This window comes from Triticum aestivum, chromosome 5B (assembly GCF_018294505.1).
Source record: "Triticum aestivum cultivar Chinese Spring chromosome 5B, IWGSC CS RefSeq v2.1, whole genome shotgun sequence".
In the NCBI taxonomy this organism is placed as follows: Eukaryota; Viridiplantae; Streptophyta; class Magnoliopsida; order Poales; family Poaceae; genus Triticum; species Triticum aestivum.
Genome location: NC_057807.1, coordinates 244080153 through 244095887, shown reverse-complemented (window position 1 = coordinate 244095887; position 15735 = coordinate 244080153). Strand labels below are relative to the sequence as shown.

At 41.5% G+C, this 15735-nt stretch overlaps 1 long non-coding RNA gene across 4 annotated transcripts; it reads left to right on the top strand.

Moving 5' to 3' along the window:
* Positions 1 to 8572: 8572 nt before the first annotated feature.
* LOC123111185 (uncharacterized) lies at positions 8573 to 13292 on the top strand. Of its 4 annotated transcripts, none has more exons than XR_006454271.1 (3): positions 8573 to 9107; positions 9855 to 10075; positions 11050 to 13292. It is a non-coding gene; the product is annotated as an uncharacterized lncRNA (long non-coding RNA). The 4 variants fall into 4 exon arrangements; XR_006454269.1 differs by having other exon boundaries at positions 10630 to 13292; XR_006454270.1 differs by having other exon boundaries at positions 9855 to 12484; positions 12624 to 13292.
* The last annotated feature ends 2443 nt before the right edge of the window (positions 13293 to 15735 follow it).

The following is a 15735-nucleotide window of genomic DNA, read 5'->3' as shown; positions in this document are numbered from 1 at the left end:
CACACACTTTTTAGAATGGAGTTGACATTCTTTTGCTGGACTAGAGCGGACTAGTTCTTTGGCCACTGGAATCTGCTTATTATCAATGGGAGTTGGGTTTCTCTGTGCTGGAGCAGTATCTATGAAAAATGGAGTTGGTTTATTATCTCCCAGCGTTTGGATCTTTTGCAAATACCTGGTTTGTAACCCTTCAGATTCTAACATAGCCTTCTTCCCCTTGCATGCCTTATATAGAAGAATGGTGCTTCAATTAGAAAACATGCTACAACAGAGATGGAATAGGTGCTGAAGAATATAAAGGCATGACATATTGACATGTATTCGCTCCATCCGGAAATAAGTGGGTGGGTCTAGGCGTATTTCAGTTCTAGATACATCCAGTTTTATCCATTTCTGCGACATGTAATCCGGACGGAGGGAGTATGATGTAAGAGCTAGGGATACGATAGGACAACACAGTAAAAACACAGAAAACCCACTACAGAACAAAAGTAATCAAACCCACTGATATGAGATAGTACACTCATGCAGCTCAGGATGCAAAATTACTAGGCAGTTTTCCTTACAAAAATCAACATTGTGGCATTTAATCATACATTTTGCTACAACTAAATTTAGATCAGATAAAGGTTGGATTCACGCCGATTAACAAAATACATGCTGATGTAAAAATATAGTGATATACAATAGGCACTGACATCTGCATTGGAGCACAGAGAATTCCTGCAAGAATCTTTCCTCACAGACGATACCAGAGCAGAAATTATTCTATCTGTTAAGCTTATTTTCTAAAAGAGAGATGGGTAAGAAACATGTAGAAAGCATGCTATAAAATTTCATGATGCAAGGATACGCACACGCTTCTTAGAATGGAGTTGACATATTTTTGCTGGACTGGAGCGGACTAGTTCTTTGGCCACTGGAATCAGCTTATTATCAGTAGGAGTTGGGTTTCTCTGTGCTGGAGCAGTATCTATAAATCTGGAGTTGGTTTATTATCTCCTGGCATTTGTATCTTTTGCAAAGACCGGGTTTGTAACCCTTCAGATTCTAACATAGCCGTCTTCCCCTTGCATGCCTTGTATAGAAGAATGGTGCTTCAATTATAAAACATGCTACAACAGAGAGATGGAATAGGTACTAAAGAATAGAAAGGCATGACATATTGACATGTATTCCCTCCATCCAAAAAAAGATGGATGGGTCTAGGTGTATTTCAGTTCTAGATACATCCTTTTTTATCAATTTTAGCAACATGTAATCCGGATGGAGGGAGTATGGTGTAAGAGCTAGGGATACGACAGGACAACACAGTAAAAGAACACTAGTTGAATGTAAAATTGTATGCTAGCAGAATACATACAGAAAAAACTAAGGCAACATACACGTGTATGATTGGGAAACTAAGATGGCATTGCAACAGAGCACTAGAACAACACTTCAATGTAAAAAAACATGGTATGGTAGACAAATGAAGTACATACTGATGAATAACAATGCATAAGATATTCAGAAGCATGATGTCTAAATTAAGCAGATGGCATTGCGATAGAGTAGAATGACAGTACTTGAATTTCAAAACATGTTATCATGAATGGAATAGGTACTGAAAAACAGGAAGGCATGAGATATTTACATGCATGATCAGCATGCTAAGCACATGGCATTGCAACAGAGTAGATACACTCCAGGACATTATATGCATGTTGTACCCATATCACGGGCCAAGTTGGAGCAAGGACCTTGTGGGGTGAAGAGGATTCAACATCTTTCTGCAAGTCTTCTGAAGAACTGCCTTTACATGTTCCATCATATTGGGTATCACTGACATCAAGTTTATTGGCCTTTACATTGCTCCATGAGGTTCTTGTGGATATATCTGTGTGTGCAATTATATCTGACATGCATGGAAGACAACTAGTAGTTAGATTTATGTAATGAGTGCCTGTAGGAGATGACATAAATAGTAGGACTGGGGTTAACTAGCAGCAACAGGTCTCAAAAACTAAAGGGAGAACATAGATGAAAGCTACAGAATATGTATCATTTGTACTCGAGATTAACTAGATGGCACACAAAAGTATTAAAGAACAACATAGGTAATACTAGAAGTGGTATAATACTATAATCACCAGCCTGTGGGATAGCATTGGCTGATGGATGATAACTATGGAACAACCGTACCTAAAGAACAAGTATCTTAGCTGAACTATGGAACAACGTTAACTCCTGAACAAGACCCGTAAGAGATCAGCATGAATATGTAGTGAAATGTGATAATCTATTTTCCATCCTTAGATGAATAACAAAGCCGTAAATGTTGCACACAAGTAAGATGAGGGTACAACCTATTTGGCCGCCATCCATAGGAGTGAGCATCATGTGCTAACTTGTCGATGGACCTGCAGTTGTTGTGGCTGTCCATGTCGGGCACGCGCATTCGATGCAGGGAACTGTTGAGTGGGGACTATAGCTCCCTTCTGGTGTATGCTTCCCTTGTTGGAGCAGCTGCGGTGAGTAAGAATACGGTGTGGCTGAAGATGCAGATAACGCATAATGTTAAGAACGACACATCTCTTTGATACGAAGAAATACATTAAGAGATCAACAGCAAGGTAAGAGAGTGGTCACACGTCTGTTAACTGAAGACTAAATTGGCGTCACACGATTTATTTTATTTTGGTACTGTCTGATCTACGCCGGATGGCTTGATGGCCGTCTTGTGCCTCCCGGCTGACACTGTTATGAATCTTCCCCGAAGAGCCAGTGACCAACGGCAGAGCAGCTTGCCTCCGCCGTCCGTGGCCCTGGCCAAAAGCCCGCTCCCTACCCCACCGCACTGCCGTGGTTGCGCCCCCCCGGGCCAATCCACAAAGACTCCCCGTCATCCACATCCGGCGGCGGCAGTACCTTCAACCCACGCAACTCTAAGATAGCCATCTAAGCGATGCTTCCACGGCGAACTTGCGGCCCCGCACTCTTACGTTAGACACCAGCCAACCAGCAGCCTAGGAGCTCCGCCGCCTCGAGGGGAGCTGCTTCCCATTGGGAATCGATTGGCCCAGAATAAAAATTCATACAACTTACGCCCAAATAAAGTGATTCGAGATGAGGGTGCAGCCTACCTGGCGGCATGGTGAAGTAGGCAGGTCCAGCTGCCGAGTCGGTGAGGCCGGCGCGATTGCGGTGACCACCGGCGGCAGGAAACAACGATGTTGCGACGGTCGACGGCTACGGGGAAGCAGCGTCGGGACTCTGGACGGATCCGAAGTTGGAGCCGCTCTGGCGCCGTGAATAATGGCGGGGGTGAATCTGCTCTGGTACGGTTCACATGGCCGTCGTTGAGGCAGCTCCAGCAGCACGGAGTAAGAGGCACACGGCCCACTGCATGACGGCAAATGGACAGCGTCGCGGCATTAGGGAGGATGGCGGCTGTGAAATTGGTGTGGTGGGGGCGCCATGGAGGAGGGGTTGAGGTTTCACGGCTCGGGAGAAGGCAGCTTCCTGGGAGAAGGTGATTTGGCACCCACAAGGTATGAATGTGGGGGGATTGGGAGGGGAGTGGCACCATGTTTTACGGACGCATTTGTCTGAAATGTGAGGGGGAGTTACAGTTCTACCCCTTCCTTTAGGCTTCTCGGCTTGGGTCTGTGTACTAAGGGTCGGGGATAGTAGAGTAACTTTGCTTCTCCCCAAATAGTGGGCAGGAGCGATTTCGGGCGAGGAGGGCGTGTTTTGAAATATAGTGGGCGCGAGCGATTTCGGGCGAGGAGAGCGTGTTTTGAAATAGTGGGCGCGAGCTATTTCGGGCGAGGAGAGCATGTTTTGCCGACCATGGTTTATGAATTATTTGGCACATGTCATTTCGGCCAAGGAGAAGGCGCGCTTGGATGAAGTTACGAACCTACCCTCGATGTACAATGGGCCAATTAATATGTCTCCCACAAAGGACAGTAATTTCGCATCTCCCATTTATTTGCTCGGGTGAATTCCACCGAGTAGAGGATGTTTACCGGTTCGTTCAATATTTGGGAGAACGAGCATCCACGTCTACCTTACCAAGTCGATTCGAATCAAAATTTTGAAATATTAGCTTGCCACTTCTTTTTTAGATGGAGAGATGATGCTCGGGAGTAATGTGTTTTTACATGCTTGTTGCTAGTGATTTACTATATGATAAATAGTCGACCCACTCAAAAACGAGAATCAAACCCAAAATGAAATATCTTGATTCAATGAAATAGCTCGTTCACCAGGTCAAAATAGTGAACTAAATCTAAAATTTAACACCTCAATCGAATAGCATGTTGTACAGTATTATAGTACTCCATGAACATGTTGAAAGTCAAATTAATGAACTTGTTTGATATACGCATATATCCATTCATGTGTGGATTGCAGACAACATGTTCTCAATTTAAATATTTGAATGCAAGTTTATATCGAAACATGGTTTATATCAGTCTTTGAAGCAAACACGGCCTCCCCCTCTCCCAGACTCCTGCTCTCTCTCTCTCTCTCTCTCTCTCTCATCGACAATCTTCAATTCTGTTGCACGTATCCAACACACAACCTTGTTGGTGAAGGAAATATGCCCTAGAGGCAATAATAAAGTTATTATTTATTTCCTTATTTCATGATAAATGTTTATTATTCATGCTATAATTGTATTAACCGGAAACATAATACATGTGTGAATACATAGACAAACATAGTGTCACTAGTATTCCTCTACTTGACTAGCTCGTGAATCAAAGATGGTTAAGTTTCCTAGCCATGGACAAAAGAGTTGTCATTTGATTAACGGGATCACATCATTAGGAGAATGATGTGATTGACTTGACCCATTCCGTTAGCCTTAGCACTTGATCGTTTAGTATGTTGCTATTGCTTTCTTCATGACTTATACATGTTCCTATGACTATGAGATTATGCAACTCCCGTTTACCGGAGGAACACTTTGTGTGCTACCAAACGTCACAACGTAACTGGGTGATTATAAAGGAGCTCTACAGGTGTCTCCAAAGGTACTTGTTGAGTTGGCGTATTTCAAGATTAGGATTTGTCACTCCGATTGTCGGAGAGGTATCTCTGGGCCCTCTCGGTAATGCACATCACTATAAACCTTGCAAGCAATGTAGCTAATGAGTTAGTTACGGAATGATGCATTACGTAACGAGTAAAGAGACTTGCCGGTAACGAGATTGAACTAGGTATTGGATACCGACGATCGAATCTCGGGCAAGTAACATACCGATGACAAAGGGAACAACGTATGTTGTTATGCGGTTTGGCCGATAAAGATCTTCGTAGAATATGTAGGAGCCAATATGAGCATCCAGGTTCCGCTATTGGTTATTGACCGGAAACGTGTCTCGGTCATGTCTACATAGTTCTCGAACCCGTAGGGTCCGCACGCTTAAGGTTTCGATGACAGTTATATTATGAGTTTATGAGTTTTGATGTACCTAAGGAGTTCGGACTCCCGGATGAGATTAGGGACATGACGAGGAGTCTCAAAATGGTCGAGACGTAAAGATCGATATATTGGACGACTATATTCGGAGTTCGGAAAGGTTCCAAGTGATTCGGGTATTTTTTGGAGTACCGGAGAGTTACGGGAATTCGCCTGGGAGTATATGGGCCTTATTGGACCATACGGGAATAGAGGAGAGAGGCCGAAAGGAAGGAGGCGCGCAGCCCCCCTCTGGTCCGAATTGGACAAGGGGTGCAGCCCCCTTTTCCTTCCTCCTCTCCCCCTCTTTCCTTCTCTCCTACTCCAACAAGGAAGGGGGGAGTCCTACTCCCGGTGGGAGGAGGACTCCTCCTGGCACGCCCCTCCTGTCCGGCCGCATCTCCCCCCTCCCTCCTTTATATATGGGGGCAGGGGGGCACCCCATAACACACAAGTTGATCTTCATGATCGTTCCTTAGCCGTGTGCGGTGCCCCCCTCCACCATATTCCACCTCGGTCATATCGTAGCGGTGCTTAGGCGAAGCCCTGCGTCGGTAGAACATCATCATCGTCACCACGCCGTCGTGCTGACGAAACTCATCCCCGACACCCTGCTGGATCAGAGTCCGGGCATCATCATCGAGCTGAACGTGTGCTGAACTTGGAGGTGCCGTATGTTCGGTACTTGGATCGGTCGGATCATGAAGACGTACGACTACATCAACCGCGTTGTCATAACGCTTCCGCTTTCGATCTACGAGGGTACATGGACAACACTCTCCCCTCTCGTTGCTATGCATCACCATGATCTTGCGTGTGCGTAGGAATTTTTTTGAAATTACTACGTTCCCCAACAGTGGTATCAGAGCCTAGGTTTTATGCGTTGATGTTATATGCACGAGTAGAACACAAGTGAGTTGTGGGCGATACAAGTCATACTGCTTACCAGCATGTCATACTTTGGTTCAGCGGTATTGTTGGATGAAGCGGCCCGGACCGACATTACGCGTACGCTTACGCGAGACTAGTTTTACCGCCTGCTTTGCACACAGGTGACTAGCGGGTGTCTGTTTCTCCAACTTTAGTTGAACCGAGTGTGGCTATGCCCGGTCCTTGCGAAGGTTAAAACAACACTAACTTGACGAACTATTGTTGTGGTTTTGATGCGTAGGTAAGAACGGTTCTTGCTCAGCCCGTAGCAGCCACGTAAAATTTGCAACAACAAAGTAGAGGACGTCTAACTTGTTTTTGCAGGGCATGTTGTGATGTGATATGGTCAAGACGTGATGCTATATTTTATTGTATGAGATGATCATGTTTTGTAACCGAAGTTATCGGCAACTGGCAGGAGCCATATGGTTGTCGCTTTATTGTATGAAATGCAAACGCCCTGTAATTGCTTTACTTTATCACTAAGCGGTAGCGATAGTCGTAGAAGCAATAGATGGCGTAAACGACAACGATGCTACAATGGAGATCAAGGTGTCGCGCCGGTGACGATGGTGATCACGACGGTGCTTCGGAGATGGAGATCATAAGCACAAGATGATGATGGCCATATCATATCACTTATATTGATTGCATGTGATGTTTATCCTTTATGCATCTTATCTTGCTTTGATTGACGGTAGCATTTTAAGATGATCTCTCACTAATTATCAAGAAGTGTTCTCCCTGAGTATACACTGTTGCGAAAGTTCTTCGTGCTGAGACACCACGTGATGATCGGGTGTGATAGGCTCTACGTTCAAATACAACGGGTGCAAAACAGTTGCACACGCGGAATACTCAGGTTAAACTTAACGAGCCTAGCATATACAGATATGGCCTCGGAACACGGAGACCGAAAGGTCGAACGTGAATCATATAGTAGATATGATCAACATAGTGATGTTCACCATTGAAACTACTCCATCTCACGTGATGATCGGACATGGTTTAGTTGATTTGGATCACGTGATCACTTAGATGACTAGAGAAATGTCTATCTAAGTGGGAGTTCTTAAGTAATATGATTAATTGAACTTGAATTTATCATGAACTTAGTCCTGGTAGTATTTTGCAAATTATGTTGTAGATCAATAGCTCGCGTTGTTGCTTTCATATGTTTTTTTTTGATATGTTCCTAGAGAAAACTGTGTTGAAAGATGGTAGTAGCAATGATGCGGATTGGATCCGTGATCTGAGGTTTATCCTCGTTGCTGCACAGAAGAATTATGTCCTTAATGCACTGCTAGGTGACAGACCTATTGTAGGAGCAGATGTAGATGTTATGAACGTTTGGCTAGCTCAATATGATGACTACTTGATAGTTTAGTGCACCATGCTTAATTGCTTAGAATCGAGACTTCAAAGATGTTTTGAACGTCATGGACCATATGAGATGTTCTAGGAATTGAAGTTAATATTTCAAGCAAATACCCGAGTTGAGAGATATGAAGTCTCCAACAAGTTCTATGGCTAAAAGATGGAGGATAATCGCTCAACTAGTGAGCATGTGCTCAGATTGTCTGGGTACTACAATCGCTTGAATCAAGTGGGAGTTAATCTTCCAGATAAGATAGTGATTGATAGAGTTCTCTAGTCACCATCACCAAGTTAGTAGAACTTTGTGATGAACTATAGTATGCAAGGAATGACAAAAACGATTCCCGAGCTCTTCGTGATGTTGAAATCAACAATGGTAGAAATCAAGAAAGAACATCAAGTGTTGATGATTGACAAGATCACTAGTTTCGAGAAAAGGGCAAAGGGAAAGAAAGGGAAACTTCAAGTAGAATGGCAAGCAAGTTGTCACTCCCGTGAAGAAGCCCAAAGCTAGACCAAAGCCTGAAACTGAGTGCTTTTACTGCAAAGGAAATGGTCACTAGAAACGGAAATCTATACCTATACTAATTCCAGACTCCCTAGAAATTACCATGTTAATTAGAAATTATGAACCGTTCAATTGGTGGGACCAAGTTATTACGGTGGAGATTAACCCATCTATTTTTCGCTTAATCACGTACTTAACTCGGCCAAAAAAAGTGAAGGCCCACGTTCCTTTCATCATTGCTGTATAAAAAGAAGCCCAACAGGCCTTTCATCACCGTTGTAAAAAAAGACCTTCATCGGTTGCTAAAAAAAGAAGCCCTCCTCCCGTATCCCTAACCTTGTGACGCCTACCATCGCGCCGCCACTTCCCATGGATCGCGCCGCTGCTTCCGATGGATTGTGTCGCCGCTCTGCTCACCACCGTAGTCGTCACAGCCTATCCCAGCAGTCGTCGCTGCCCACCGCATCCAGCCGCTGTCGCATCTCACCGCCTCCACCGCCCCCATGAATCACCGCCTCCTCTCTTGGACCAGCATGCTGCGGTGTATGCTTCCGGTCCCGTTGTGGCGACACGGCTCGTCAAGGGAACGCGATGAGGCGGATTGTGTCTCGTTCGTTGATCTGCCCCACTTGCTGCTGCTCCTCTCCCATCGACCGTCACGTCAACATTTACCGCGACACACGACGTTCTCCTCTTCTCCGACGATGCTTATAAGCAACAATAATGGTGTCCTGTTGTGGCCCAACACTCATCGGACTGCTGACGCATGGAAGTGCCCGGAGAAGATCACTCTCCGCTTAGCAAATTCCACCGTGTTCTGAATGGCTGCCCAACAAGGTGAGTTTCTTCTCTGAAGTTCTCTCATGAAACTTGGGTGGCATGGAGAGGGTGTGCTAGGTGGAGTGCCACTGGATTGTTGTGCTAGTGGGGCGAATCTGCTCTCCCAGAACTTGGGTTTGGCAAGGAATCGTGCCAATACCACTATCCTTTGGCTTTGCAATGGTGATCTATGTAGTTTTGTGTTTTCAAATCATGGTGGTTTAGTTAGTTTGTTAACAGGTGCTTCAGTTAGGACTAATAATCGAGAGTGGTTGACTGGATTGAATTTCGCAAAGGACAATAAAATTTTGTTATAATTGGTGATTTAGTTAGTTCGTAAAAAATAGTTCATAGGATCAACTGCTATTTAGCCTACTACAGTATAGTTGTGTGGATTGTCGGTGATGAATAATGAGATTTCATGAATAATACTCAATGCATTGGTTATTGTTGTCCAGTGTCCTACAGTTTAGTATGAAGAACTTGACCTTTGTTTGACAAGAAAATGTGTGTGCTAATTCCCACACGGACTGATTTTCTAGAACCAATTTAGGTTGTGATCATTAGTGCGTCTTCAAAGCTGCTTGACATAACATAACATTTGATCTTTACTAATCTGAAATCGAGCCTAAGCAATGCTAAGTACACCTTTGAATTCTTAATAAGGAAATTACACAATCTGTTTTGTGTACCATAGGATTTAGTGTTGTTTGAAGAATTTTTTCTTCAAACCAATCAGGTTGATGATTTTAACTGTCGATGCAGACGCTCTGCCGGATGTTCATCATCAGCGCCAGTCATGGGTTCGGGCTACTGTGGAACTCATGGCATCAACCATATGAACCTGCATGTATTTGATAGTTTGCTCGATCAGTTTTATGCCTTCCACTACAGCTAAGGCTACTACGCAACTTCATTGAGATTTTTTCTATAGGACTTGGATTAATAATCCCCAACAATACAGTCACACTTCTTATAAATTTCAGGTATAAATACATTTGTGATTTTCTGTATGTTGTACTACTAACTGTGTGCTATACCAAGCATGGCATCTGCGCTTTTTCAGATATGCATGCATTATTCAAGAGAATTTATCTAAGATGTAGTATATAGAAAGGTACCTAAAATGTTAGCTTATATTGCCAACTCTTGAAAATATACGGGCCTTTTACTTTTTTTGCCACGAACCATGGGATTTCATGAATAATACCCAATGCATTGCTTACTGTTGTCCAGTGTACTACAGTTTAGTATGTAAAACTTGACCTTTGTTTGACAAGAGAATGTCTGCTAACTCCCAAACGGACTGACTTTCGAGAACCAATTTAGGTTGTGATCATTAGTGCGTCTTCAAAGCTGCTTCACATAACATAACATTTGATTTTTACTAATCTGAAATCAAGCCTAAGCAATGTTAAGTAGACCTTTGAATTCTTAATAAGGAAATTACACAATCTGTTATGTGTGTTGTAGAATTAGTGTTGTTTGAAAATGTTTTTCTTCTTACCAATCAGGTTCATGATTTTGACTGTCGATGCAGACGCTGTGCTGGATGTTCATCATTGGTGGCAGTCATGGGTTCAGGCTCCTGTGGAACTCATGGCATCGACCATATGAACCTTCATGTATTTGATAGTTTGCTCGATCAGTTTTATGCCTTCCACTACAGCTAAGGCTACTACGCAGCTTCATTGAGATTTTTTCTATAGGATTTGGATTAATAATCTCCAATAATATGGTCATGCTTCTTATAATTACTTTTAGGTATAAATACATTTGTGATTTTCTGTATGTTGTACTACTAAACTGTGTGCTATACCAAGCCTAAGCAATGTTAAGTAGACCTTTGAATTCTTAATAAGGAAATTACACAATCTGTTCTGTGTGCTGTAGGATTAGTGTTGTTTGAAGATGTTTTTCTTCTTACCAATCAGGTTCATGATTTTGACTGTCGATGCAGACGCTGTGCCAGATGTTCATCATCGGTGGCAGTCATGGATTCAGGCTCCTGTGGAACTCATGGCATCGACCATATGAACCTTCATGTATTTGATAGTTTGCTCGATCAGTTTTATGCCTTCCACTACAGCTAAGGCTACTATGCAGCTTCATTGAGATTTTTTCTATAGGATTTGGATTAATAATCTCCAATAATATGGTCATGCTTCTTATAATTACTTTCAGGTATAAATACATTTGTATTTTTTAGGAGAATTTATCTAATATGTAGTATATAGCTAGAAAGTTACCTAAATGTATATTGCCAAATCTTGAAAATATACGGACCTTTTACTTTTTTTGCCGTGAACCTAGGCAGCTTGGGACGGAGTAGGTGTCAATAGTAAGTATATACTAGAACATTTTTTTTATGATTGCTAGAACAATATTTCTGCGATATTGTATATACTAACATAGTGACTGTGGAGTACTAATTCAAAGTATATACTATTGTACTGTATTTTGTCTAAATACCATCTATATCAAAGTAGTACATAGACTGCTCTTTGTGCACGGCAGTATGTAGCATACAAAATGAAATCAAATGGGTATATAACATACACTTTGATAAAGTAAGTATATACTTTTTTTCTGGTGCAGTATATACAACATTTTTGTAAGGCAATATATAGTACTTTTTAAGTGAACCAGTATACTACCCTTTTTATTCAGTATATACATAATCTTTTAGTCGATATATACTACTCTTTCTGAGTAGGTATATACTACTGTTCTTGATATATAAGGCAACATGCAAATTCCATGCCGCCTTGTGGACCAGTGCATGCCATGCCAACATTGTTTCTTATTACCACCGTTGTTGACAATATTGGTGGTGTCGTCACATGGATCAATCAGTGCACCCCACGCTGTCGCTTTGTCAACGAGATGGTAGTGCCGTCTTATCCATCGATCAATGCACCTACTTATTAACGTCGCATCGGCTATGTGACTAGCTGCGTCAGTGGCTTTGCACCTCGATCCAGATTACTTTCATGCAAAGCCTGTCATGTTTGCCTTATGTGCAGGAATAGGCAAGCACAACAGAAGACCTGATCATAGACACTCATAGTCTGAGGTAAATACTCCTTCAATGCAAGCTGTCAAATAGTTTTCTTTTATCTTGAAAACTGTAAATTTATTTAAAAAATTGTGGTAACAAATTTATTAAGTTATTATGTGGGAGAGACCATCAACTAATAATAATATATAAAACAAGGGTAGGCTAGAAAAAGATACATCATTCTTAGAAAATTGTACTAACAAAGTTGTTAAGTTATTACGTGGGAGAGACTCAACTAATAATATAAAAACAAGGGTAGGCAGTATTATCGGAAAGATTGGACGCTACTTCTTCCTCCAGGCCTCACGCTTCTCCACCATCTCTTCCTCTCCTGGTTAGAAAATAACCTCAATCAATTTTCCTTATTTGTAACTTTTTCGGCTGTGCTAATGGAGCTTATACTAAAAACTGTTTTCCTCATCTGCATCAGGTTCATTTTCTTACAATATTTTGTTATATGTTTTTCCTTGCAGGTTTATCTTGAATACACAATAACTTTGGATTTGAGATCACTTTGTTTTGTACCATGTGCTTGGATAGAGTTGTGCCCTACAGGGATGCAATCCCGGCTCTTCTCACTAGAACCTATGGATACCTCATGGAGATTTGTTGGAGCATAATCTTCTAATGTACAACCTATGTATACATATGGACATCGGAGGGAGCATAATTATGATCATCAAGCGAGCTTATAAAAACCTGCCGTCTAAACAGACTACAGCGGCATGAAGGAGGCTAATGTCAGTTGTCAACGTCGTCACTGGTCAAGTTACTAATCAATTTTTGTATCGACAAAACATGTCCAGGACCCTCCATGGGAGAGTTAACATCTTCAATGGCCTTCCCAATCTCCAGTTACGGCTGATGTTGTTGCTTGATATGCTGGTCCACCACAATCTCCTGTTCATGGAAGTTCCTTGCCAAGCTGCCATGTCCTGGCCGGAGAATTGACTTCTCATGATTTTTCTTCTAACCCTTTTTTCAGTCAGCAGATAGTGCAGATAGTTAGGCAGTGAAACACTTGACAATGAAGATGTTTGTCAACTACTAAAACATTGATAGCTTCTGTTATACTGTATATCTGAATAAACAATTTTGCGGGCAATTTTTTTGCATAAGTAAAGGCATGTGAGAACTGCTAATGCTTGAGTGTCGTGGCTGCTGCACTTCTAATTTTCTGTCAATTGTGTGTGAGAACTACTAAATTGTAGATTAAATATATGGCAGAAAATCAGATGGAGGGAGTAGTTTTTTTTTTGTTTATGTTTTTTTAATGGTTGTTGGTTCGGACAGCTACTACAACTTTATTATAAAGGATAATCTAGCAGAAAAGTTAATGGAAGATGGTGGTGCCATTACTCCAAATCTTTGTTTTATTCATGTTCTCCTCCAACTGTGTTGTCTATATCTTTTCTATCTTTTCTTTCACACCTATTATTTGTATAAAGTCTATACAATTAAATTATTTATAGTCTGTTTTTGCCTTTTTGCCTTTTTCCTCATCAGCGAGTAATTTACCAAACTATTAAACTTCAATGCTAAATATAACGTGTTGGGAGGTGCTTCTTTCAGATGCATATATATAGTGAAAATCTGAAGCATGTATTTCCTTCCACTATCAGGGAATTCAATTTCACATTGCTTATGGATCCTAAACTTATAGAGCAAGCTTATGTGAAGCTTCTTTTTATGCTAATAGTACTACTTAATTTACCAAATATTCTTCATTCTCCAACCTATCATGTCCTCTTCTTTTCCTTTCTATGCAAGCTTACATGAATAAGCTTGCACTCTATATTCAACAAACCATAATTATCATACTCCAGAGAAATAAGAATGATATATTCACTCCGATCCATATTAATTGTCGCTAATTTAGTACAAGTATTGTTTAAGTTTAATCATCTAATGATGTTTCTAATTCTATCAAATTATCTTTTACTCGCCGGATGGTAGAATAGAAGTTGAAAAGATGAGATATGCTTAATTTTTTGCATATGCAAAATATGTTGACAAAGTGTAAGTTGGATTACCGCCTCAAGTCGATGGCATTGTCTCTAAACACTTGATAATGTTCTTTTTGGTGATATTCCAAATAAATATTTGGCCATCTTTGTAACAAAACATATTTACGGCTAAAATTACATTGATTCACCTAGACACTCACATGTATGTGTGAATGATCCAAGTTACTTTCAAGGCTTCTGTAGGGTGTTCCAATATATTTACCTATGTTTTAATTGTTATGTTCCAAAATATTCTCCAACCTATTATAGAAAAGATTAATATATGTTACACCATACATAATTTTTTATAGTAATTATGTAGTGAAATATAAAGTGAGAAATGACGAAATGTTAAACTAGCCCGTGCAAATGCACGGGTTCACGACTAGTACCCTGAATTTTTGGTGGATAAAAAGGATGGCAAATTGAACAAGGGTATATTTGATATACATGTTATTGATGTGTACCTTACTAGTGTTTATAGTAACCCCTGAGTATTTGATACTTGTTCGGTTGCTAAGATTAGTAACTCGGAACAGGAGTTACAGAATAAACAGAAACTAGTTGAGGGTGAAGTGACGATGTGTGTTGGAAGTGGTTCCAAGATTGATATGATCATCATCGCACACTCCCTATACTTTCTGGATTAGTGTTGAACCTAAATAAATGTTATTTGGCGTTTGCGTTGAGCATGAATATGATTTGATCATGTTTATTGCAATACGGTTATTCATTTAAAGTCAGAGAATAATTGTTGTTCTGTTTACATGAATAAAACCTTCAACGGTCATACACCCAATGAAAATAGTTTGTTGGATCTCGATCGTAGTGATACACATATTCATAATATTGATGCCAAAAGATACAACGTTAATAATGATAGAGCAACTTATTTGTGGCATTTCCGTTTGGGTCATATCGGTGTAAAGCGCATGAAGAAACTCCATAAAGATGGATTTTCGGAATCACTTGGTTATGAATCATTTGATGCTTGTGAACCGTGCTGAGGGAGTCCTGGACTAGGGGGTGTCCGGATAGCCGAACTATCATCTTTGGCCGGACTCCAAGACTATGAAGATACAAGATTGAAGACTCTGTCCCGTGTCCGGATGGAGCTTTCCTTGGCGTGGAAGGCAAGCTTGGCGATACGGATATGTAGATCTCCTACCATTGTAACCGACTCTGTGTAACCCTAGCCCTCTCCGGTGTCTATATAAACCGGAGGGTTTTAGTCCGTAGGACGAACAACAATCATACCATAGGCTAGCTTCTAGGGTTTAGCCTCTTTGATCTCGTGGTAGATTTACTCTTGTACTACCCATATCATCAATATTAATCAAGCAGGAGTAGGGTTTTACCTCCACCGAGAGGGCCCGAACCTGGGTAAAAACATCGTGTCCCTTGTCTCCTATTACCATCCTCCTAGACGCATAGTTCGGGACCCCCTACACGAGATCCGCCGGTTTTGACACCGACATTGGTGCTTTCATTGAGAGTTCCTCTGTGTCGTCACCTATAGGCCCGATGGCTCCTTCGATCATCAACAACGATGCAGTCCAGGGTGAGACTTTTCTCCCTG